Genomic DNA, 26,129 nt, shown 5'->3' with positions numbered 1-26,129 from the left:
TGCATGCCCAGGCTGCCAGCAGGGCTGTCAGCATCATTCAGAGAGGCAGAGGCTGAATGGGAGAGACGGCAGCAGGACACAACATGTTTAAATGTTGCTGGAAATTATCAAATATTGGAGAGCATTTCATGCTAAAAAGCAGGTTGTAAAGATAAGTGAATTATGCAGCTTGTAATTATGTTGTGTAAAGCCTAAGAAACCAAACAGCCATGAAAGAAACACCATGATTTACAGGTGGGAAGGTGCAGATGTGGTGGGGAGGACAAGACCAATACAAATGTTTTCCTCCCATGTGGGCAAACAATCTCCTACTACCCTAGATCACCACAGACTGGTCAGAGGAGAAAACACTGTAAGAGAGAGGTGAGGTTTCTCAGTAGAGGCTTAAGCTGGTTTTGTTTTTCCCAGAAAAAATGCAGAAATGAACCTGACTGTTGCTGGTGCCAGGTCAGCCCCTGATCAAAGGATATAATGAAAAGGGAAAAGGCATTGAGGCCAGAGATGTCATGTCACTAGCAATTGTACTTGCTCTTTTAAAAACTAGTTATACTTCTCAAAAAAAACTCTTTCAGAACATCTGGGAAAAACCTTTTTCTAGGGTTAAGAGGAGCATTCAAATTATTCATCTGCTCTGCTTGCCATATAGGTCTGTTTGCAGAAAAAATCCAAAAACCAAAAGGGAAAAAAAATCTTAGATCTGACATGCATGGGAAAGCCCTGGGGAGGTGCAATCTCCTGAATATCCAAATAATTACCATCTTGAAGCTTCCATCAAATTAATGACTGCCTCCAAATAAAGCCATGTGACAGTCAGCTTATTCTTTGCCAATGTCATGCTGCTACCCTATTCTAGTATCTGTGCTCCAAACTTTCCTAGAAACACTTTTTTCTTTAACTTGAAAAGAGTCACATTGATTTATGACTCCAAGAAGCTGGCCAGAATCCAGAAAACCATCCAACTGCCAGCCTTTAACTTAATCTATTCCATCATTAAAGTTAATTAAAATGGGTTTTTGGTAATATTACTAATTATTACAGTAAATAACAAAAATGCCATATTTTTTAAATCTTTCATATGACCAGGAAAAATAGAAAATTGAGCAATTGTACAACTAATGACAAACCATTTGAAATTACTGCAAACAAAAACAAGAGAAGACTCCTCTAACACAGCATCCATAAATCATACAGAGAATAATAACAGGGAAGTTATTATAGTCAGTAGCAGGGAACTTGATTAATCCAGGCTATTTCTACCTGGGTGGTAGCCATTAGAAGTTAGATATCTAATCTAAACTAGTCATCAAGGCTCCAATGTGCAGTGGAGAGGAACAGGCACCCAATTCACCAAGAGGCAATTCTTCATTCCATGCTGAAGGTAAATGTAAAAGGTGACTGGGATTAATTGCTCTCTGGAAATGCCTACTCTTGTTTGACTACACAATTAGTTTAGACTAAACATTTAACTCCTAGACAACTAGAATGGCATGAAAAAATATTCTACCCCCAGAGCTCAGACTGAGATGACTCTCCCAGTTTGAGGACAAGTGTAGAGCCATCAGCCAAACTGTGCTTCAAGCCTCATGACCCAAACCTCAGCACTGCCTGGTTGCTGAAGCCCAGTGAGGTGGCAGTGGACCTTTGCTGAACTTGTGGGACAAAACACCAGCTCATCACTACAGCAGCCCCTGCAGAGACTCTTCTCAAGAAACACTTTCTGTCAATACAGCCAGTTACCAACCAGTTTCAAACAGCAGATTTACTAACAAAAATCTCACAGCTTTGTGTTCTCTGATTTGTCTGAACCTTGTCATATATTCGTTCAGTTAATAAGCTTCTCTGAGATGGAAAAAGGGGACTAGGTTAATTTAATTATTTTTGAAGGTCTTATTGAGAGCCTTGGCAGGTTAATACCATTGCTGACACTTCCATGGAGAATGACTTAGTATCAACTTGTTCCAGTCCTTGGCAATTACTCTACAGGAAAGAATACAACCATTTCTATAGTATTATATTTCTGTAATTCTAAAAAATATTTTTGTACTAATGCATCAGTAAAAGTTAACTTTAGAAAATAGCATCCATCTGGTGCTACATAAAGAATTAGTTGTAACATCCCCACTGCATCTACAGTGCTTAGTTTGGAGCATCGAGAGATAAGTAAGTATCCTGAAAGTCCTGCTTCTCCAAACAGCACAGGTCATTTTGACATTTTTTAAGAGGACTAACCTACTAAGCATCTGAGCACAGCATAAATTAATCAAATGGGTTGAAGGAAATCCAGTCACAGCCAAGGGCCCAGTTCAGATACTGTGTAACTCTACTTCCAGGTCTCGTGACATTTCTCTAAATTCTTGTTTTTCTTAAAGAATTGTCCTCTGAATATAGACTTGGCATGCAATCATCACTAACTTCAGCCTTACTTAGACTTCTTTGATTTGCTTTCAACCATGACATATACTCACTTTGTCCTTGCTTTTGTTCTCTAAAGCAGTTTATAAAACTTGAAAAAAAAGACTGTTTTGTATCATATGGAAAATAACTGTGCTGTAAGGAACAATACCAAGGCTGAAAAGCCTAAAATTAGACCTGTAAGTTTTGCTTTCATTGGCAGCGATGTGTGAACATTCATATTGTCCCAATCCCACATTCTACCTCTTCTATTCTTGCCAAACACATTACCTTCTGGAAAACACAGAAGCTTAAAATTAGCAAACCTGTCTGATTCAAGGGTATAGTGACCTTGGTGATGGGCTATTTTGATCACCTTTAGGCCTTAATAGTGACTTACAAGATCAGCTATTTTCAAAAGAAGCAAAGAAAAAGCATTTCCAGAACAAAAAGCAGAACATCTCTGAAATGGTGCCTGGAATAATACTGTAATTTCTAGCTTGCCTTTTTTTTTCCCCTCCTAAGAAAACTCAAAAGCAAATCTAATAGCTGTATTTTTCTACTCTGAAAGCAAGCTAGTGAGGAGATATGCACTGTATTAAGTTCCTGGTGCTGGGCAACGTGGGGCTAACAGGGATAATTTAGTCATAACAGGTTAGCATCTATGATATACACATTCCCTTCCCAGCTATGCTCATTCAGTTCCTACTGCAGTCAACAGGGGGGAAAAATAAGAGCAAAATGTATTCAAAAGGTCAAACTTCATGGATTTTCGAGAAAGCCACAGAGAGGCTAAAGTGAAACCAATGCTTGTTACTGCCTTAAGTATAATTCAAGCAGTTGCTAGAGTAGTGTTTATTTTGAGTGTCTCCTTGCGGAATTTCAGGATAAAATATGAGATTGGCAGTGAGCCTGAAGGGGGTATAGTCAGAGCAGTCCAATTTCAACAGACTATCAAGATGAACTGTGGGGAGTTATTTTACAGGTTTATGGCTATAGCTCACTCTGAAGCACAGTATTATTAATATTTGTAGAGCACTATGATATAAATAGCAACACTACATCCACCACCTAGATACCTACAGTAAGCTCTGACAGAGCACTTTTTAGATAACCAAATACCATTAAATGGGCCACAAATGCTATACTTTAGATAGGATATTAGATACAGATGTAATGCAACAGTTATTTATGCAGCAAAATGCTGATGTGGATCTCTAATGCAGCACTAACATTAGCAGCCTTAAGCACTAATTCAGGAATGATTTTTCTATCAGAAACCAGAATTAATTCTAATACTATCATATCACAAGGAGCCAAATAGCTTCTTGGAGTTAGGACCAGTAGAAGCCTAGATAAAGCTGGTCCTGAACTGTATTCAGTGTTTCCCACTGGAAAATCTGTGGCCATAAAAAGTAATGTTTTCAAAGTAAGACGAAGAGCAGCTGGAGAATACTATTTATTTCATCACACTGATCTTGTCAGTATTTCCTAATGTTTCCTACACCCTGGAAACAGCGTAGGCTGTCCGTCAAGCTTCGCTTACCAAGCAGCAAGCTCCACGGGTCACAAGGTGGCATTTCAAGCTTTTGGAAAAAGAACTGAGGCTGACTGTGCCACTGAGACAAAATGGAGATGCTAACCACCAATTGCCTCAGGAGCAGCAAGGAAACCCTGAGAAAGGTAAATACACCTTTCTCAGGATCAGGGAGTTTTGTCCTAGTTCCAGCCTCGGGATGAGGTAATTTCTTCCTGGGACAGCCCTTCTTTTGTGCCTAATAAAGCCAGGTAATTGCATCCTGGATTTTGTGGGTAGGAACACGATGTGCAGTAAGACCATTTATGGAGCTGTGTTTTCAGTCTCAGGCTTAGCTTTCTATTCTTACATAGAAAGAGAACTACTTTTACACCTTGGTAACTGGCATTTTTCAAGTTTCTGTAATTCCTTCAAACACTTCTAATGATTCAATAAGTACGAACATGCCTATACTTCTCTGGGCAACCATTACATTGTCTCTCCATGCTCATAGTGAAAAAATTCTGCCTAATACCTAATCTAAACATGTCTTCTTTAAGTTTAAAGTCATTACCCCTTGTCCCACCACCCCACACCCTTGTAAAAGTTCTCTCTCCAGCTTTACCCCTTTTGGTATGGGAAGGCTGCTATAAGGTCTCCCTTATAGAATTGATAAGATACATGGACCTAGTTATTAACAATAATAAATTTAATATTATTTATTAATTCTTATAATGGATAATCAGTAGTAGAATTCTTTATTGTGAGAGTGGTGAAGCCTGAAACAGGTTGCTCAGAGAAGCTGTGGATGTCCCATCCCTAAAAGAGTTCAAGACCAAGCTGCATGGGGCATTTTGCAACCTGGTCTAGTGGAAAAGTCTGCTGCAGTCCAAAGCATTACACACTGGAAGGATAATTACCACATAAAAATAATTAAAAGAGTTAAAGATTCTGCAGTGAGCTGTAGAATCTTTTTTTTTAATATTTAAATTAAATTAAGTTAAATCTACTTTAAAAGAATCCCCACAGATCCCTAAATTCCTGCACAAGCTATGCACACTGGTGCTGAATACTTTTTAAACTTTATATACTCTGCACTATAGCATATGGAGGTTCTGCACAGATGTAGGAGGTAGATTTGCAAATTCCTTCATGAATAGTGTAGGTAAATGTAAGTTAGGCTCTCCCAGAGACAACTTACAGAGCAGAGGTAATGGCACAATATCCTGAGTTTGTGTGTGACCCAGAAGAGCATGAAATTTTTCCTCCAAGGTTCACACAGACCTTGGGGAAAATGCAAGGTTAAACTTGTGGCCTGGGCATAACTTGTGTGGAACATTCATATCTTAGGAAAAAAAGGGTCATCATTCAAGCTGTCTGTGCAGTCTTCAGGTTTCCATTCTCTTGGAGGGCCTTCGTGGCAGGTGCCCGTTGTCACTGAAGGGTGGGTGCTGAGGTGAGTTGTGCACTGGATTTTGGCACTGCCCCAGCTCCTGGCTCTGTCCCCAGGACAGCTCTCCCCAGACAGCCCAAGGCAGACACCTGATACTGGCTGGCTGTGCCTATACCAGATGCACAAACAGGACCTCAGCAGCATCCTCTGTGCTTCACTTCACAACACCCACTTCCTAGCCAAGAAAATATTTTTTCCAGTCAAAAGCAGTCTAGACATAAGGTAATACATGCAATGCAGATGCACAGGGGATTATTACCTGACACAAAACAAGAAGAAACCATCTGATAATGAGAAAAAATTGAGACAGGTTGAGTAAGCTTCATGCTAGTGAGTATATTCCAATCACAATCTTCTTGAACAGCTACTTCATCTGCTCACCATAGTAAGGGCTGCTTGCCACTTCCCAACAGCCATATTCTGCCTTTCCACCACTTGCAGCTTGTTTTGATTTTAGCTGAGTGGAAAACAGATATGGAAAATCCTTGCAGGAATGGCAGAGTGCAGGGAGCAGCCTTGCCTACTAATCGATGCAAGCTGCCCGGGAAGAGAAGCAGGATGATCATTTCCTCCCTGCTTGTTCATCTGCTCCCCTGGGAACAAGTTATACTGCAGTGACACATGAAGGCATGTGCTGTCAAAGAGCTACTGGCAGAAAAAATAAGTGAAGTACCAAGTGACTGAGCCTTTTCAGCTAGCCATGGGATGGAGGGCTGTTCCAGCCAAAGCAGAGTCCCACTACAGCTGAAGCATACATTTAACTCTTTTGTTTAGAGCGATAAAAAGTCCCATAGAACAGTCTGAAGCTACAGGAGCAGAATAAAACTGGCAAGTTCTTTTGTTGAAAAACAAACAGACTTTGCAGTTCTACTTTTAGAATACACACCTATGCTGGAAGATTTGCTGTACGAGCTCCTGAGTCTTGATGTCCTGAAAAAAAATTGTACAACCAAATCTTACATGTGGCAGATTTCCTTTTTATGTCTTCCATAATGTGGACTTGGCTGACTACAATTAGTAACAACTTGATGGAGCCTGATGGAGTTGAATTGGCTTATATCCAGCATGATTGGTGCTCAAATGACTCAATTTTAAAATATTTTCCCATAATAATAAATAGGAAGTAATGATCACCCACAACTGGCCAAAGAAATAAGGGGTTTTTCAAAGGAAAAACAGGAAGCACACATGTTATGGACCATTCCATATAAAATATATACCTTTCATTTTCTTCAGCTGTAGTATTTTTAAAAATGCTATTTTTACCACATCTTGGTCTTTACACTGTCACACCCATGCCCCTCTGAAATAAGCAAGAGCAGATAATAACCACTCCTGCCAGCTCTTACTGCAGTGACAAATCTCGGGCACAACCCATGGATTAGCAGAATGTAACTGGTTACGCCTGTTCTCTGCACAGTACTGAGAAATCTTCACATTTCTGTTCATTTGCAGTCAAACTGATTTCCAGGTAATGCTTCACATGTCCAAGGGGAAAAGCTACAAAGCTTGTCAAAGATGGAATTTGGCTGTACATTATAGGAAAGCTTTACCATTTAGCTGTATGGTACAAAGCACATGGCTCAGTCTCATGCTTCTTTCTAAAGGATCACTTCAAATCCAAATGAGAAACTGGTCTGACCTTATTTTTTCATAGTACCTTGACAACCTTGTGTGCATGTGCAATGAGCATGTTCACAGCTGTATTTTTTTATGCAAAAGCCTAAGAAGGAAATATATGTCAAGGACTAATACTAAACTAATAATTAAAACTGACATAAGAATTGCATGTAAATGCAATATAATGATGCAATTAATCCAATGTAATTAAAACCCAGAGATAACGGAGAGTTGCACCTCCTCACTATCTACTTAAAGAGCCCAGTCCATGCTCTGCAGTTTACTCTTCATCAGCTTTAGTCCAAGTGGATCATCATTATCTCAACACCACCCAACAGATCTCACCAGCAAAAGCACAAGAAACTGGGACACATGTAAATACTCACCTATTTCCACTTTATAAACATTCCAAAATCAGACTGGTGGTGATATTAATGATTTAAATTTAAGGTCTACAATATTTATTACTTATTATTTACTATTATTATGTAACACTTTTGTTACATTTTTAGCTCATCTACTACACACCAGTGCTGGCTCCTGTAAGAATTTATAAGATTTGACAATATTACTAAACTGCAATGTTTCACTTCCTACCAAGTACCTCAGAGAGCCAAGTGGAAAGCCAAGCCACAGGAACAGGTCACAGGCAGACAATGATCACAACTCCCTATTGCTCCCATTGCACCATGGGATGATTACACACTGATTTCAATCTGACACAATCCAGTTCTGCTGCCAGAAAAGGTTATCCTCTCCAAAGAACCACATTCATTTTTGGAAAGATCTCCTTGCCTAATGTCTTGCATATATCCCAGGATTTGAGTGGCCATGCGCAAGGTAGATAAGAAAAAATTGGTCATGCCACTTCACCCAGAAAAAGAAAATAAAGGGTCGTTTGGGTGAGCTAAACCACAAAAGAACAAGGGAAGGGTAATAGGAAAGTGAGGCAACAGGGGAAACTTCCCTTTCTAGCAGATGTGACCATAGAAGCCTGCCAGGAAATGCTGGGTTGGGCAGGATAGAGAGCTCAGCTCAAGTTGGTGCCATGTTCCTGTTCCTGCTGCCAGGAATGTAAATCACCTGGTGCTGGAGCAGTCAGACATCACAATTCACTTGGGGCAAACAGTCCAATGGGACACCCTTCATCCAAATTTCTAGTCCTGAATCTTCATTCTTTCAAAACCCCAGATGTGGTTACTCCACCAGCAAACCTTGTACTACTTATCTCACTGAGAGAAGACAATCATCAGTATGGCAATGATACCTAAACTGTATGAACAACTATCTTGATGTAGAGGTTGGCCTTTACTGATGTATGGCACTGAAATACTTAAGAGATGAAAAATTTACACAGTTGTCAAATGTTTTTCCACCTTGACTTGTAACAACTAGAAAATTTTTGAGGATTTGTCCAGCCTCTTTCAATTTATCAGTGCTAACTGACCTACTCCCTTGACAGGAACTTCATTTATAGCCTGTGGTTGAGCACATGGGTAAAATAGGGTCTACAATTCTCTGAAAATTAGGGTTTGGGATTCCATCCTCTGCTTTGCCATTAATTTTCTAAAAGCTCGTGAACAAGGTATGTTTCTGCCTTCTGTATCATCACGTAATACTACGTGAATGAAATTGCATTAAATTCTATAAATTTGCCAATACTGTACTTGTCACATCCCATTCAAAACTGACATCAGCAGTGAAAAATTACATGGCACATAAATACAAATGCAAAACAATGAGCAGCTTGTCACGTAAATACTTCAAAATCAGTTCTCCAAACAGGTTTTTACTTCAGAAAAGCAAAATTTTTAAGAGCAGCTGTTCAGTCATAAGATCAATGAATCATATGATGAGAGAACATATAAAGTCTTATGCAAATACTTCACATTTTATTTTTCAGTCCTTCTCCCTACTTAGTTTCATGTCCCAAATGTCTTTGGATGAGCAAATTCCCCTGCACCCACGCAGAACTGCAAGAGAGAGCCTGCACTAGGGGTGTTTCTGTGGTCATTTTTAGGACTTGTATGTGACTGAAAACCATCTCAAATCTCCTTCCCTGTCTCCAACAGCTACATCTGTCACCCATCTGACACACAGAATAAGAAAAGTTATCACAGCTCAGGTAGTCGTTGGCAGCTCAGGAGGGGCTTCCTCTGAGCACCTAACTCAGATGCTTCTGCCCCAGCACAGTTCTGATACAGCTTGTCTGTCATTACAGCTGAAGAAGCAGTTCAGAGAAAAGTGGCAAGAATCAGACAGATTTACCATTAAATTCAATGTTTCCTGCAAATTCAGATTTTCCCTGCAAAGTTTTCTTTGCAGCTAAAAAACCACACCTAAAAATCATGAAAAGTGGTGAATCTGTTAGTAGGTAGTGTATTAATCACCCTTTTTGTGAGAGACTTTCCACTCAGTCTTTCCTAGATGTTGACACCTTTGCCTTCTGCTATCTTCAAATGTTATCCTACTCCTTTTCCTTGCTCCCCTTCCTTTTTGATTCATTTTAAATGGATCTCCCTAGCACTGAAATCCTCGCAGATCTGATGCTGCCTACATCTCTGACATGATTCATGATCACACCTTCTCCTTTTCCCGAGTCTCATCTTCTTTAGGCTATGAGCTTGCTGAACACTTACACCTACATTTCTAGTCAACTCTGTGTGTTCAAAGCAACAGATTTCCCCATGTATTTAAATCTAGCCACTCACACAAGTGTTTTGGTAGTTAAACATGTACTTTGAACTTTTCAAAACCATTCCTTGATCCAATTTTTTCAGGTAGGGATCAGATAGATCAGCTCACAGAATGAGTCCTTACATTTGTACTGCCTTGGACTTTGGTCCAGCTACTTCAGGCTGGGATTGATCCAGAAACCTCCATTTCACATTTAACTCCATGGGAATTTTTAATAATGACCATCAAGCCATCCTTCCATGTTTTCCTAAAGATTTCCTGATGTCCGTGTTTGTCAACAGGGCTAATGCCACTGCCTACTGATGGCATACATTTCTTTTCACTGTACAACCACATCTAACTCATTTTACTGTAATTTGTATTTTTGAAGAATGGCAAACCAGCACCGCACAGTTGTCAGACAGTGACTTTGTTTCTATAACTTGTATGAATTTGCTACCTTTTTTTCTTTGTTTGCTTCTCACAGATTCAATGTTTGTATGGGAGTACCTCATTAGTCAAGTGTCCAGAGTGATACTACTAACTTTGTTCATTCAGAACAAACCAAAAATGCTAATTTCTACAGACTTCTTGAAGGAAAACAGAAATACAAGACTTAAAGGGCTGCAAGCTGCTGTGTAGGTCTTAGGTCTTCATAGAATTGAGAGTCTTTTAAGTTACTGAGTGACAAAATGCAGATGCAAAAATAAAGGAACACATTAGTTGTCTCACACAGTTTCAGATGCTGAAGACCTGAATATATCAATGCTGTCAACAGTAAATAGTTTGGTTTACTGGGAAATACTGCGAATTACAATCTCCAGCTATCTCTGTTACATACAACACCAGAACAACCTTGAACATTTCATGAACCCTTTCTTTTATCTGGAGATGAGCTGACATTGATATATTGTTATTGGTCTTCACTAATACACTCCTGTTGGCAACAGGGAGACGCTAGCAGCTGAAATGAGTCACATACTGCAAGACCTTGCAATTTATATGGAAGAAAGAGCAATTTTAAAAATATCTCTGGCTCCTCCTCAGACGACTATGCAATGCAAGACACCCACTAAAACTCAAGTCATAGTCAGACAGTTATTTTTCATATATTTGAAGCACATAAAGTGGCAGGGTTATTTTTTTTTTTATTTTAATTTGACTGGCTGTATTTCAGCAACATTAAAACAGCAATACAATGTAATAATAGGACAGTTTGATACTGAAATAAAAAATACTCTTGTACTTTATATATACCATGGATTTCTCATGCAACAATTCAGAACCTTGTTACATTGTAATCACATATATTTGCACATTATGAAAAAAATCTACAGCTGATTACAAATATTTGAAGGAGGTAATAACCTAAAATAATGTATCTCACAAACAACAGAAGTAACTAGCCAACAGCTCTCTGGCTCATGCTCATCCAGAGAAAGCAAACTGCTTTGTAACTGAAGGACTTGCATTGATATATTAGGTTAAGCAAATTAACAATGTAGATACTATGGCATTAGATAATAGGTACATAAAACAGAACTATTTTTAGCATTTTGAAGGAATGAAAACCATGAGTATGTTATGGTAAATTATTGTGACAATTTCAGTCTCCTATATTGAATCTTCCTACCCCAACTCTCCACACCCAGGAAAAAAAAGAAGAAATACATAGGCTGTGTTTCTACTATGCAGATTTACAAGGATCTTGGGTCTTGCACTATGATACAGTTAAGGCACTGCAGAGAGCAATTCAACAGAAAAAGCAGACAGACACACAGAAAGAATCCAGCTGTACTCAACATCTGTTTACATCGTGCTGTGACTCCTTACAGACTTCTCTTTGAAAATACCAGAAACCTCGTACATATCTAGAGATATCTAGATACAAACCCAGATGTTTAGGACATATTCTAAACAGATACTAGGGTGTATCTACACTACAGCCCAACAGCTGGAGAACAGTGTATGTCTCAGCCAGCCTCCAACTCTCTGGCTTTGCCACTGTGAACAGCCCCAGTGGGGTGAAGCAGAGCATTATGAATATATCCTAATTAGCTCTACAGAAGACATACCCAGCCACTGCTATCAGGCATGGATTGGTTCAAAGTCACTCCATGAAATCCCTGTACATATACCTTATCTTTCTGCACAGGCTGGAGGTACAGTATATATCTTGCATGTTGTTCTAATTTTAATAGAAATATTTACCCTTACATTGCTGTACATACAGCTGCACTTTCTAGAACATATGCAAAGGCCAGATCCTTGTTTCATAAAGATCACAGTTTAAAAAACAAACACAAAACCACAGCTAAAATGCAAGATGAAGGAGGCATCCACGATGGTTAAACACGCTCAGTCCAGATCATCAGGGAGAGGGAGACTCTTAGACAACAGGAGACCTTTGGAGCAGAATCAGACAAGAAGCAGAGGCAGAGAGGGAGGGAAAAGGGGATCAGTAAAAGCTAAGGATGAGATAAGACATGAGGCAGTTAGTATCTGTTGACACTTCAGGATTACATCCTTGTATAACAGAGTGGAAAGCCTGATTGAGTAATATTCACCTCTTAAACCAGACAGAAACAAGTGTTACTTACTGATCTGTGTTCCAGTAGCACCTCTTGGTGGCAGACACTTTAGAAAAATGTAAAACATCATAACTCCTTCCAACCATCCTTTTTTCCCAAAGAGGAATTAAAATGAATAAACAATAGCCACTGAACTAAGTAGCTAAGGACTCACCCAATTTGGGGAACAACTCTTGCGAACAAAACCTATTTACACAGAATGATCAAGGCTACTCTGTCATCTTCTTACCATACCTGAGGAGGAAAATGGAGTCTTAGAAGCTACTTCTGTCAAGCACTTTGGTATTTCAGTAATACAGCTGTGTTGTTAGGATTTCACCCCCAGAAGGAGGCAAGAATATTTTATATACTTTTATGCATATGGAAAAAAACAGTTTGTGATTATTTGACTCTCTTTATTTAAGGATGCATGATATAAAGTTTTAACAAGGTAGAACATGTAACATACTAATTTCATACTATTCTTCTAAACTTTCTCACTCTGCATGGATGATAGGGACCAAATCCCAAGTCAACTGGAGCTCTTTTTAGAGCATTGTTCAACCTTTCAATGTGGTTGATGTAAGATATCCAGTCAGATTAAAAAAAACCAATAAAACAACAACAAAAGTCCAACCTAAAAAAAAAAAAAAAAAGTAAAAAAGAAAGAAAGAAAAAAAGTGAAAAATACGAGTCAAACTTCGTTAGGCATTTGAAAATGCAGTCCTTTTGTGTAAGTCACTCTGGTTTGCAAAATTCATCAGTATCATCAGATGTTTTAAACATCAAACTAAAATCCCTTTTCAGGCTATCATACTTCCTAACTGAAAGCCTTTTATGCCATTCAAAACACACATTTCAAGACCATTCATGAATGTTGGTACTCATTTGTATGGTTTTTAAAAAATTATATTTAAAAGGAAAAATGACTGCTTAAAAATACAGTATATGTTCTGGTGTAATGAAAGAACATCAACTATAATGAGATTGACTGGATATGTGCTGGATGCTAGCAATATTTGCACAAATAACTTTTTGCAATATTATTCATTATTTAAGCTCATTTTATTTTCAGCGCTAAAAACCTGTAAAAATGTTCACGTTCACTAACTTTAGAAAACCTTAACTTTTTCTCTACATATATCAACTTCTACTAAAAAACAAAAGCATTTTAATTCTAACTACTAACTAATATCTCAGATTTAATTCTCTGTCTTCTGTTACTTTGTAATTCTAAATATAGCAGATAAGAGTACAGAGAAATATGCTGTATTGTAAGAGCTTTTATAAACAAGATTTTCTAATTTTAGACTACTCCATTCTGAATAAAGTCTAATCAAATCTCATATACTCTCAAAATGCAGTCCAGAAAAAGGATAATTTTCACGTCTCCTCACTGCTATTTTATTCCACCTTACAGCGAATGATTTAATATCTACTTTTGAGTAAAAATATTTTCTATGAGGTGGAACACCAAACTTTCATTTAAAAAATAAATTTCAGTAACATATTATCTGTTTGAAATTACTTTTAGATATTAAAATCAAGTCATAGGTACACTACACACACCTGGCTCAACAGCTGATTTATTTAAGATTTTTTTTCAACTACTTAGGGGATTGATGGGTTCAAGAACTCATAATGCAGTCCAGAACCAAGACATTTTAACACTAAGGATAATTACTAAAAAAGCTTAAAGAGAACAGAGATACATTTTCCATTCTTCAGTCTTTAAATCAAGATTGATTTCTTTTTCCCCCCAAAATCTGGATGTATTTCATGAAGAGGAGGGTAGAGGCACTGCTGAGTCAAATGCTGTGGACTCTGCTAGACATGATTAAAATGCTCATTAATCTCCCTTGCAGAGTTAAACACTTATGAATCTTAAAGCATTCATCTCTAGAATATAACTTTCTATTTAGCCACAAGTTAAAACTAATAAAAGTCATTTTCATCAAAAGTTTTAGAGCCTTATATTTATTAGTCTAAAATTTCTGCAAATTACTGTCACAACTTGTTTTCCCCCTGAGTATACATTTTGACTTGTACAAAGTTTGAACAACCAAGGTAATCCCATTGGTTGTTATTATACTGGTTGATTCAACTCATTAGGAGTTAAAATTATACTATTTTTATGCCTAACTACTGCATGAAAATACCTCAATAGGACCAAAAAACAAAATTTCTCAACACCACTTGCAAGTCTTACCATTATGGATCTCAGTTTTTACATCTTTTCATAAATGAACTTTGAGAAAATCTAATTTAGTGAACAAGAAATAAGTAAAACAATTCTTTGTGGTATTTAGTCGTGCTGCATAAAAAAAATGATGCTTCTCTGAAATCATCAATTATTTAAAATTAAATCTGCTTTAAGCCAGAAGTGATTAAAGGTCATTTTAACCAAAAAGTTTAGTATCTCATATATGTATTAGTGTAAAAGCTATAAGAATCAGCATTACATCCTGTCTTCTTCCTGCATATCAATTCAGACTTTTTAAATGTGGATTGTGCAGATAATTTTTCTCAAATAGCTTTGTGATGACAAAGTGATTCTAAAACTCTCTATCTTATTAAGAAATTATTTTATTACAATTATCTTAAAAGATCCATTTGGTAATCTCAATTTATCACTTCTCATTACTTTGAAACTCATAAGTTGTTGACAAACTCAAGAATGTAACAAACTCCTGCTTTTTCAAAACAGTGAAACTGGGAAAATTAAAATAAATTCCATTAAATTTTTACACTCTGGGATTGAAAATGTGACTTTCAGGGTTTATTTCAGGGAGAAAATCTTCAATAATATCTGTAATACTTATTCTTCTGTCCTTGATATCATAATTTTAGAATACATCATGCTTAGTTCAACAAAAGATGCAGTTGTCCTTTTACTCCCAAGGAGCACCATTTATTTCAATTAGATGTGGTTTTACAAGTTCTTTGACAGAACATATTCTGTTCCTTACTTTCCTCAGGGGAATAATCACAAAGAAAAAACAGCTTGATATTTTTATAAACACATCAGTGAATTTGACTGTCAAGTGATTTTTATCTTTTTCTCCTTCAACTGTCTCCTTGAAACTACTCACTTTTTTCAACTTTCATCTATGAAACCCTCTCTAATAATTTGCCTTAATTTCCTACATGTGTATTATTGTCCATTGGGTCACATCCACATCCAAATGTGGAAAAGCTCTTGAAAGCAGAGACCCTGTGTATAACATCCACATAGTTAAAAAAGAAGAAATGCGTATATATATTCTTAGCACTTTGTAACTTAAAAAGCAACATGGATTTGTAGGACCACCCCGAGATTTTGTATTTCACGAACAAGTATCCTTTATATCATCTCTTTAATCTTCTTTAAAAAAGGTTTATAGCTATTATTTTCAGACCAAAAATACAAAATTCAAAAGATAAGATTCTCTCTCTCTATGAATAAAGAGTTGGAGTTGAGGTAAGAAAGCGCCGCCCTGTGATGGGAGCCGATCTGGATCCTCACATCTTCCAGCACTGCAAATGCTCACAGCCTTCCCTGTTGGTGCTTTATTCCTGTACAACACAGTGCTTTCAGCAATGCCATGGAGAGAAGGTATGGAGTAAACCATGGTCTTTCCCAATAAAGAAATAAATAGCAAAGAAGATAATGGGTAAGGAGGAAAGTGATCCAAAGATGCAATGAATGAACACAAAAAGAAGGAATAAAATTACACTCTGAAGGAAGAAAGAAAAAGTACAAGGATGTAGAGAATGCAAAAGGTGTGCAAATTCAGGTAACAGTGACCCAAAAGAAAATGGGAACAGATTAAATGGTCTAGACTCATTACAGAGTAGTCTGAGTCAAAATCAGTCATATATATAATAACACGGGAAAATCACACAGTTGCTTTTCTCTGTTAATGTAAGCCAAAGTTAAAGGAAAGGAAATGCACACTGGTAAAACAATACTTATTAAAAACAAAAGGATGAAGAGTGGTGCTGACAATGTTTAACACCACAGACAAGGAGCACAGTTACTCAGGGTAAATGCTATGTGTTTCAATTCCTAGTACTTTAAAACCAAATTTGTCTACCACATTTTAAATTTTCCAATGCTGTCTTCAATTAGTGCACATTGCTGTTTGATACACAATTAGAAGATGAGCCAGCACTTTTTGGCCAACTGACATAAAATTCTGGAAATCTATGGAAATCTGCAAAAGTTGACAAAACTGAATACCTAAAATAGGAGCATGAGGCACAGATACAATATAAAGAAGCTTAGGAATCCTTTATGCAGACAGACATAACATTAGAATTCCTAAACTGAAAAACAGAACCAGGACAACAGCTTGAAATGTAAACAATTACAGAATCACACACAAGGTTCTCCACGTTCATTTGTTAGTTAAGGGAACCTGTATCCTTAGATTTGGAGCCTTCCTGCAGCTATATTGAATGTATAGATGGAGAGAAAAATCAAGAGGCCTGTGGCACCACAACAGTGCTGCAGCCCTCGAGCAGGACTCTGCTGGAAGCCATGTCGGGATCCCCCCACACCCCAGACGTGCTGCAGTCAGCAGGATGTCGCATCCTGGGACACGTGGCACCTTTTCCAAACAGCACCAAAATCAGCGCACTGCACTGCTTCCATCCTGCACAGCCAGCCTGATTCCTTCTGCTCTGCTCTGCCCTGCCCCAGCACATCCCAGTCAGACTTCACCTCATCATTCTGGCCAGAGCACAGTTTTCCTTCTGGCTGGTGCTGTAGTGAGGTATCAGCCAGGACTCTTCTGGTACAATACACCAGGGGAAGGCACACAGGGAGCCACACGAGACCGACAGCAGTGGAGACATCTCCGGCATTTGCTCTGTGTTGCGAGTTACATAACTGTGATACTCCAGAGTAGATGTCGCCTGACGACACAGCTGATGTGCTGGCAATAGCTGGACGTACCAGAACATGAAGCACGTTGAAAAATCACTGGTGTAATTCTGTGTGCAGGTATATTTTTGTATGGGGCAAGGAGACAGGGCAACGTAGAAAACTGTTTAAATAATGCAGCCCTCCGCCATAAAAGTTTGTGGATAAATAACAAGATAAGGATTCAGTCCTTAATTAAAAGGCAGGGATAACACATAACCAAGAAGAAGAATGTGTTTCCTTACTTTTCCTTGACAGCAACATTAGCCCAGACTACTTCATGCTTTGTTTGAATGGCAAAAAACATAATTAAAGTTTTAATTAGAATTGATTGCAGTCCACAAACCTGAAATGGATTGTGCTGTTCAAGCACTGTACTAGAAGATCTTTCAAGCAAACTGATGTTCTTAAATGAACTATGTTCTTTTAAAAGGAAAGGCATTCTGTCAAGGAATAGGGCAGTAGTGAAAACTAATGACTCTGAAAATGTGTCACAACTACTAGTAAGCACACATTCTGAAACGGACAGCAATTATATATTTTACAAAGACTGAGCTTCCACATACACTTATTTTTCTCTGTGATGAGTCTGTTGCACATCCTATTCTGGTTATAAAATACGTACATCTTTTTATTCTTCATAAAGAGATGTTGATACCTCTGAGATCTGAACTTTCCAATATATGAAGGAAGAAACCGTCCATCCACAGGCACGCTAACAACAAAACATTGCTAAAAACATTTTGCCAGCAGAATTGTTGGGAGAAGTAGCTGTATCTCTTAAACCCATCTGTTACATTAACATCTTCTGTACAAGAAGACAGAATTTATTCATATATTTGGCCTTTTGATCATTTGCTACAGTTCTAATGCCCAAGTAATCACCTCTCAATTTTAATGAAAAGGGCAGGTGTTTTCATCACCCTGTTATCTGCACGTTTCCTTGTCAGCCGAAAAGCTTGGCAGTGCAGGTAAGCCCCCTCCCCGCCTTGCTGCACTGCTCCGGGTTGTGCGGGATTTGGGAGCGCGGTACCTGCGCGGCTGCGTTAGCTCCGCCCGCTCCGGCTCCAGCTGCCCCTCGCCCGAGGAAGGCGGAGAGCTCCGTCCCACCTCCGAAAGCCCCTGAACCGGCTCCTCCAGGGGCGGGGAAGTGGAGGGTCTGCAGTTGCGTAAGATCAACCCCCCCTTCCCCTCTCCCTCCCAATCTCCGACGGCTTCTCCGCACGCCGGAGGTCGGAGCAGCCAGCCCGGGCTGGGGCAAGTCAGGGAGGTGCCGGCGGGACACTCAGCGGAGGACAGGCTCATGGCATTGGGGACAGGATGCAAAGTTGGAGTGAGGGGAACCTTGCAGGTGGCTTCATGCAGGAAGGGGACCTCCCGGCTGGGGCGGGAGGGAGGCGTTCCCTTGTGGGGGCAGTGGGGAGAGCGGGGGACTCCGCAGGGTGCGGACACCCCCGGGCGGGCGGGGGAAGCCTCGCACCGGGGCAGCCGGCGGGACGGGCAGCCCTGCAGAGGGCAGAGAGCGGCGGGGCCGGAGGGACTAGTGGTGCCCGGGGACCGGGCTGTGCGGGAGGGCAGCAGTGCTGGGGTCCCTTTTAGCAGCCGCCGCTGGGAAGCCCGCAGGGCCCCGCACGGCGCTGAGTCCCCGTGTCCCGGCAGGGCACCCCGGGTGCTGGGGAAGCGTCCCCCGCCGCAGCGCAGAGCACCGCGCTCCCCCCGCACCGCGCGGCTAGGATCCGATCCTTCCCGGCGGGGGGCTGGAAGAGGAGGGAGAAGCCCCCGGGGTAGCGGCAGGGCTTCCTCCCCTCGCCCCACACACACGGCACGTCTCTCCAGGAGCGAGCAGCTTATTTCCAGGAGATGCTGGCGCGCAAAGTTGCGCCGGTCGGGCAGCCCCCGCCCGCGCTCCCTCCCTCCCTCCCTCCGCGGACGTGCACATCCCGGCCCCCGCAGAGCCCCCGCACTCCGCTCCGCTCGGGTCAGCGCGGAAATCGCCTCCCTTGCTTTCCGCCCCGGCTGCTCACGATCTGCCTCAACCTGCTCCTCCTTTTGTTTTGATCTTTGGAAATGAAATTCTCTCTCCTGCCGTCTGCTTTCCCTCCTCCTTCTCACGCCTTCGTGTGGGAGATGCCCAGGATCGCACACCAGCTTTTGTTATCTCCTCCCACCTCCATCTTCACTCCGATTGATGCCCTAGTAAATAGCAGGAGCGCGGCACCTCCGCCCCGCACCTACCCCGCGCCCACCTGCAAACACCTCGCGCGTTAAATAAATTAAACGATAAAAACATCCCTTACAGGCAGTTAGAAAAGCGATAGAGCGATCGCATGGATCGGGAGCACTTTTGCCTCCCCGTGGTGTGATGACCTTGCGAGGGCTGCTCTGGCGCTTGGTTTCACACGGTCTTTTTTTTCCTTTTTTTTTTTTTTTCCCTTTCCCTACTGGAAAAAAATCACGCCCTTTTCGCTATCGCTTTTCAAACGAATACGAACGCCAAAGATTCCCGCTTCCACCAAAACGTTTCCAAGCGCAAATTGTTACGCGACAGCTCAGCTCTTCCTTTGGATGCTGTCTGTGTTTATATCCGGATCGATGGGGGATTCGGTCTCTCATCTCTCAACAGTTAATGGCAAATAACTGACGGTACGATTCCCCTCCGTCTCGCCAGTGGAAGAACAACTCCCGCACACCGACCGCGCACACCAACTTTCTCGGTGAGGACGATCCCCAAGCGATGAGGAGCGCCGAGGCCGCGCAGCCCCCTCCTCAGCCCCGCCGCGCCTCCATCCCGCCCGCCCTCCCGGGAGGAAAAGCCCGGCGCGGGGCAGCCCGCCGGCCGGTTCTCTCCCGCACCTCGCGGGTGCGGAGCCCGGCTCCCCCCCTTCCCTCCGGTCCCTCCCGCACTTACTGCGGGCGCGGGGTCTGTCCGCGGTGCGGAGGAGGGCGCAGGGCCCGGGGTCCCGCCGCGGTGCTGGGGCCGGAGGGACACGCGGCGCCGCCTCGGTGCGCGCCCGCCGCCGCTCGCGCCGCAGCTCCTGTGCGCGCCCCCGCTCCGCCCCGCGCGCCGCCCGCCGCCGCCCCGCACTGCAGGACCGCCGCTCCGCGCGCCGCCCCGCGCTCCGAGCATGCGCGCCGGGCCGGGGCAGCGCGGGAGGGAGCGGGGGAAGCCCGGGGCGGGCGGGGCGCGGGGCCGGGAGCGCGCGGGGACGGGCAGAGACACCGCGGGTCCGCGCTGACACCGCCGCCGACGCTGCCGGGTGGCCTCGCCGCCACTCGCAGCGGAGCGCGGGCTCCTGTGCCCGGCGTCGTCCGTGCCTTGCCCGGCGGGCTGCGCTTCGCTTGGCGGCTTCTTCGCTCCACGCGTGGAGCCGTGGTGCGCCCTGCGTGCGGGGACAGCGCCGGCGGCGCGGGCTGATCACAGAATCGCAGAATCAGTTAGGTTGGAAAAGACCTCTGAGATCATGGAGTCCAACCTGTGACCAAACACCACCTTGTCAACCAGACCATGGCACTGAGCGCTATGTCCAGTCTTGCCTTAAGCACCAAGGGACGTTGACTCCACCGCCTCCCTGGGCAGTCCATTCTGAGATCTAATCACCCTTTCGGTGAAGACTTTCTACCTAATGTCCAACATAAACCTCCCTTGGCACAGCTCAACACTGTCCTCCTAACGCCAGTTGCCTGGGAGAAGAGGCCAATCCCCACCTGGCTCCTTTCACGTACAAGGTGATGGCACTGGCGTCCCATGCACGGAGCCACCTGTAGCTGTCACGCGGATGTGTAAGCGTCATCTTCCACTGCAAGCCACGCTTCCACCGTGGGTCTTGTCCATAAGCTTCTTATACTATCATGGAAGTTAACGTTAGATAATTTAGCTTTACAACGTTGTTCAGCCCTTCCATGTGAAATTCAGTTGGTCTTGCCCTTTGGTATAAAACCCAACTGATGCTGCCCTGCCCTCGCTTTTGTCACTGTCACTGTAGTAGTTGCTGTTGTGGTAGGAGTAAAAGATCAGGGCTCCTTCACACGACGCTGCACAGCATGTAACTGTAGGTCCTTTTTAAGGCAGAGACATACATCAGTGTTTACTTTCATGCATGGCAAGTTCTGTCACTGGCTGTTTACATAAATTAAGCATATTTAGCATGTCCTAAGCACAACACTGCAGAAAGCAGATGGATACAGCAAGGAGGTGAAAGGAAGGCAAAATAATGGCATATAAAAATTACATCATGCTTGTTTTTAACTATCTGCTCATTATTTCAAAATAAAAGATAAAAGGATGAAAATTGTTTAATATATGAAAAGTGGATTTAATTCTTAGTTTACTGCTGAAATGCCCAAAGAATTCAGTTATAACAGAAGCTGATGTGTACAAATGTTCAGGAAGTGACAGTATTTTCTGTTTGCTAATGTAGACAGTAGAATTCATAAGTTATTTGTGTGTGATGCGCAAAAGTCACCAATTTTGGTCCCAGAATTATTTTTTTTGTGTTAGGCAACAATTTTATTATTTTGTGCTTTTTAAAAAAAATTTTCCAGTGCAATTCTCTCTTCAGTTCATGTTTTGGTTTTCTAGATGCATAAAAATGCAGCCTGAAAATGCTAAAAATTTTGCTGCATTCCAGGCTTAGCAGAAAGAAACTGGATGTCATACACTCCACTGGATATCTCTGAAATTCATGTTTTATTTGTTCTGATTAATTTAAATTATTTTCTTTCATCTTCATATTTTGCTACCTCATTGCTTTCTTGGCCTGCCACATCATTAATAATAATCTCTAGCATAATGAAAGTTAGAGTGCTGTAACATCTGCTTCTAAGTTTTAACCACATTGTTCCCTCATATTTTCTGTCTCTTGCTGAGTTCTTTATAAGTTTGTGTTTTACCATCACAGTGCAACATTAATTCTGTGTGACCTATTTTGATTGTGTCCATATTGCAGTTACTGCATGACTTCATCTCATCTTTGTAACTCTTCTAGTGGCAGCACCATAGCTAAGGAGGTGCAGAGCTCTGTGGTGGCTCTAAACCCAGGTATTTACTTGGTATATTAGCTGGGTTTTGCCGTGCTCTTCCACAGCTGCCAAGGCAGCAATATCTCAGGAAGCTGGTAGAAAGCTACCTTTAGGCTTGCTTGTTTGCTGGTGACTGGCACTTAAAAATGATGCACCTTTTCACACCTTTGCAAAAAGCTGAACATATGCCTACCCTCAAAAAGCAGAAATTATAGGTTGAATTAAAAAAAAAAAAAAAAAAACCAAAGTGGCTAAAGCACATTTAAACAGTACTTTTTCTATGTCAAAAATACTTTTTAAAATCTAATTCAATGCCAGAATTCCCACCAGCTACAAAAACCGTGTAGATTAGGCAGAAGATACTGTGTAGTGTGTTTTCATGTAAGACTTTCCCTGTCTACATTTAGGTAATTGCATATAAAATCAGGTTATTCAGATTGCATTTTCAAATGCATTTGAAAACATGATGCTCATCCAAAAAAAGAGGTCCTCTATGGTATTATTCTAGAAAACTGGCTTAGTTTTACATGTACTACATCACAGAAACAATTCAATACAAAATCCCATTTGAAAAGTGTTTATGTACATCTAAAACCTCTCCACCCGTATTATTAGTGCTTAGTCAAAAATGCTCATGAAGAAGTTTCATTTGCTGTAGGTCAACAATTTAATAAGCATTACCTATTATTCTATACGTGGGGTTATCATATAGAAAGGTAATAATGACATTACCAGTGAATGTGCTATTATGACATGTTTTACACTGTACTGTCCTACACTGCATGCAGTTACTGAAGGCTTTTGTAAGCTGGGTGTAAAACTTTACCAATTCAGATCATTGGCATTTTCAGCCCCTCAGCATTCATTTTTTATCTATGCAAATGTATTTTAGACTGTGGAGAATTATATTCACTACACTTGCTTCTCAAGATAGATAATGATAGAATTTTCCACTTTCTTTCTGTACAGTTCTTTGGATTTTGCAAATGAAACTAATTGTTTCCAACTAATTGTTGCCAACTAATTGTTGCAACTTCAGATGGTTTTTTAACCTAAATAACATAATACTCACATTGGAGCTACAGCAATTTAGAAAAAGTCAGGATCTGACCCAAAGTTTTCTGTTGAAAGTGTATGTTTTTTTTCACTTTACCATCAGAATGAACAGTGTAAATATAACAATTATCAGCTTATTAATGAATAGCATAACAATGTGGATACCCACTCCTTTTACAATCTTCCATGGCTTACATGGGTCTCCTGTAGGCTTTGAATCTCCTAAATGTTCTGCTTATACCTTTGAAAGAAGCCAAGTGAGGCCCTAAGCCTCTAATCTTGTCAAAGGAGATAGATAGGCATCTGCAGAGGGAAATTCAAAATCTAATGAATCGAGGATCCTCCTCTCCTTTTTTCTCTCCCTCCTATGCTGCAGAGTAGACAATTCAATATTAAAAGACACAGTAGTCTCTGAGAGGACTCACTATCTCAGCAGGTGGCTTACTGGTAATGAGATTTTTTTTTTAAATTTAGCATGATCTCCTGTTTTGCAGACACCAATTTAAGTGCAGAATACCATTTTGGGGGTTGCATTTCCCCTTCTCTCTTTTATGCTCAATTCTTGCTAAGAATATATTTGTGTATGTATTTTACAAGAATCAACAGCAGAAAAATTATAATTAGAAGGAATTTGAGTCTATATCTACATCTCTAGCTGTATGCTTTATGTTCTGCCAGGCCTTTTGAAGGATTATTTTCCTTTTACCCTTCTGTGTTCCCTTGATGCAGTTTTTGCACACTGAGATGTACTTGTCTGTTAGATGGGGAGCTGAAAGCAGCAATGCGGCTGCAAGGATTGGCAGAAGGGAGCTGCTTCAAGGCTCTGTGATTAAATGAAGCTGCTGCAACACACTGCAGTTGGAAAAGGGTGAGATTCTTGATACTCAACAGCAAACAATGAGTGTGGCTGATTTTATCATTTTCAAAATGACTGTAGATTGTCTTGTTTCTTTAATGTGCTATGGATGATTATATGAAAATGACATTTTTATATATGTATTATCTTTCATTTTCATCTCTCATTCATTTTTAAATAATGCCCCTAAGAATATAGATAAAACAAAATGTCCTTACTTTCTAAATAAATCCAATTTTTCTTCTTTATGAAATGTAGCGATTTCTTGTGTGCAGATCACCTTTGTTTGTGTCAAACTAAATAAGTTATAATTCAGTCTTTTTATTAATGAGAGCATTTAATAATCTTCAATTTCTTAGGCTCATGGAATGAAATGCAAAGGAAATACCATTTATGTAACATCATCTCCGATGTTGTATAATACAGTCACAACTGGGGAGTGTGTGCAATGCCTAACTTTAGATCCTACATTTGATGGCTAAATACTTGTCTATTTGTTTGCATTGCCTTTCATGTCAATGAAAACACAAAGAAGCTGTCATAGGGTGATTCAGGCTGGAAACCTGGCTAGCAAGAGTCAAGAAAAGAAATATTTAAGTTCAGGCACCTAAATGAACTCTCTAAAGCTAAATGGCATGAGCCCAGGTTTCAGTCCAGTAGGCTGCTTCCCACAGAAGCTGTTCCAGTTGTTCTTCTTGAGGCATTTGCTCAAGCAGAAGTAAAAGGTTGACATTCTGGACCTGAGAAATATAATCTTTGAGTAAATCATGAGTGTTTAGAAGGATAGGAATGACAAAATGTAGAAGTATTTCATTTTCCACAAATGTCCTAAACATAGCTTTCCTTTGCCATTAAGCTCAAGGCAGAACTTTTACAAACACAAAATAATTCCTCTGAAGTCATGCTAGTCACGTGCTCTTGGGATGTTCCAACGGGGCTCTGTTTGCTTATTTGATCTGCGAGTGATTTTCTTAGCTAAAATTGTATAATGGTGACGTGGAAAAATTGGAACAAACTGTAGAAATAATAGCAAATAATGAAATAAAAATAGAGGAAAAGGCCACAAATTGCAGCTAGGTTAGCAGATTTATTAATAATGAAATTCTTAGTTTTACCAGCACACATCAAAGCAAACAAGATGCTACCTTAATCTTTATTTTTGACACCAGATGATCTTACTCAACTTGGCATTTGTGTCATTATTTTTATTATTAATGTTTGTCATACAGATCTGTGTGATTAATGATACACTTCAATGCTGTGACATCAGTGTATTTTCTACTAAAAAATGGTTGGAGGAGTAGATGGAGAATAAGGGTTGAAGCATATTGTTTACTTTCTTATGGACAAAATCTACTCACAACTTGGTGGATACATAGGTAGTTATCTCTGTGTGATTAAACTGCACTGTGAGACATGATGACTCTCTAATAGTCTTCATTTCAGAGGTAATACTTTTTAATATGATTTGGTTTGAGAAAACAGCAGTGAATCAGCACTCTTGGACCATAATCGCAAGAGCAGGATGTACTGCTAAGAGTGGAGATGCAGCTCAGAAAGTGGGCTACTGGACATAAAAGCAGTTCAGAACCATCAGAGAAAGGAGATGTTAAAAATATTGAAAACTTACTTTGTAATTCCATTTTCAGTGAAATATCTCCATCTCTAATTCTAGATCATCTTCTTCTGCATCTGTTAACCCCTAATATAGGTTGCAGTCCTCTGTTCACGCCTTTCTAATTGCCAACATCTCTATTTGTCAAAATCCTGCTGCTGCTGCTTCTCTCTTCAAAATAGATCCTACAAGACTCACTCTTGTACCTGGTATCAGAGATGTCAGCTTAAGAAAATCTAATCAAAGTAAAGCAGTTACACAGTGTTTCTTTTACAAGAACCCCTCTCTTTGTAGTAGTTTCAAGTTTAGGAACATGCAGAGCTGGAGTATACATTTGGATTAGAATTCTTAACAGATACCGAGGAACTACTTAGTGATGAGTTTGCCATTATTAAGGAATTTATATCTGTGATTTCTGTAACTTCCTGTTGCAGTGAGTTCTACATTTAAC

At 40.6% G+C, this 26,129-nt stretch overlaps 1 protein-coding gene across 2 annotated transcripts in view; it reads right to left on the bottom strand.

Moving 5' to 3' along the window:
- VSNL1 (visinin like 1) overlaps positions 1 to 20,198 on the bottom strand; it is an 84,094-nt gene extending 63,896 nt beyond the window's left edge. Inside the window, exon 1 of one of the 2 annotated variants that reach the window (XM_085056903.1) lies at positions 20,041 to 20,198. The gene's annotated coding sequence lies outside the window, so the exon portion shown is untranslated. Of the gene's footprint in view, positions 1 to 19,169; positions 19,304 to 20,040 lie in introns of those variants that run through there. The other variant, XM_085056904.1, reaches the window with a different exon arrangement.
- Positions 20,199 to 26,129: the final 5,931 nt, after the last annotated feature.

The sequence above is a fragment of the Lichenostomus cassidix genome, chromosome 3, assembly GCF_008360975.1.
Source record: "Lichenostomus cassidix isolate B80296 chromosome 3, HeHo_3.0, whole genome shotgun sequence".
NCBI classification, from domain to species: domain Eukaryota; kingdom Metazoa; phylum Chordata; class Aves; order Passeriformes; family Meliphagidae; genus Lichenostomus; species Lichenostomus cassidix.
The sequence above is the reverse complement of the archived record's forward strand: the minus strand, read 5'-3'. Positions and strand labels throughout refer to the sequence as shown.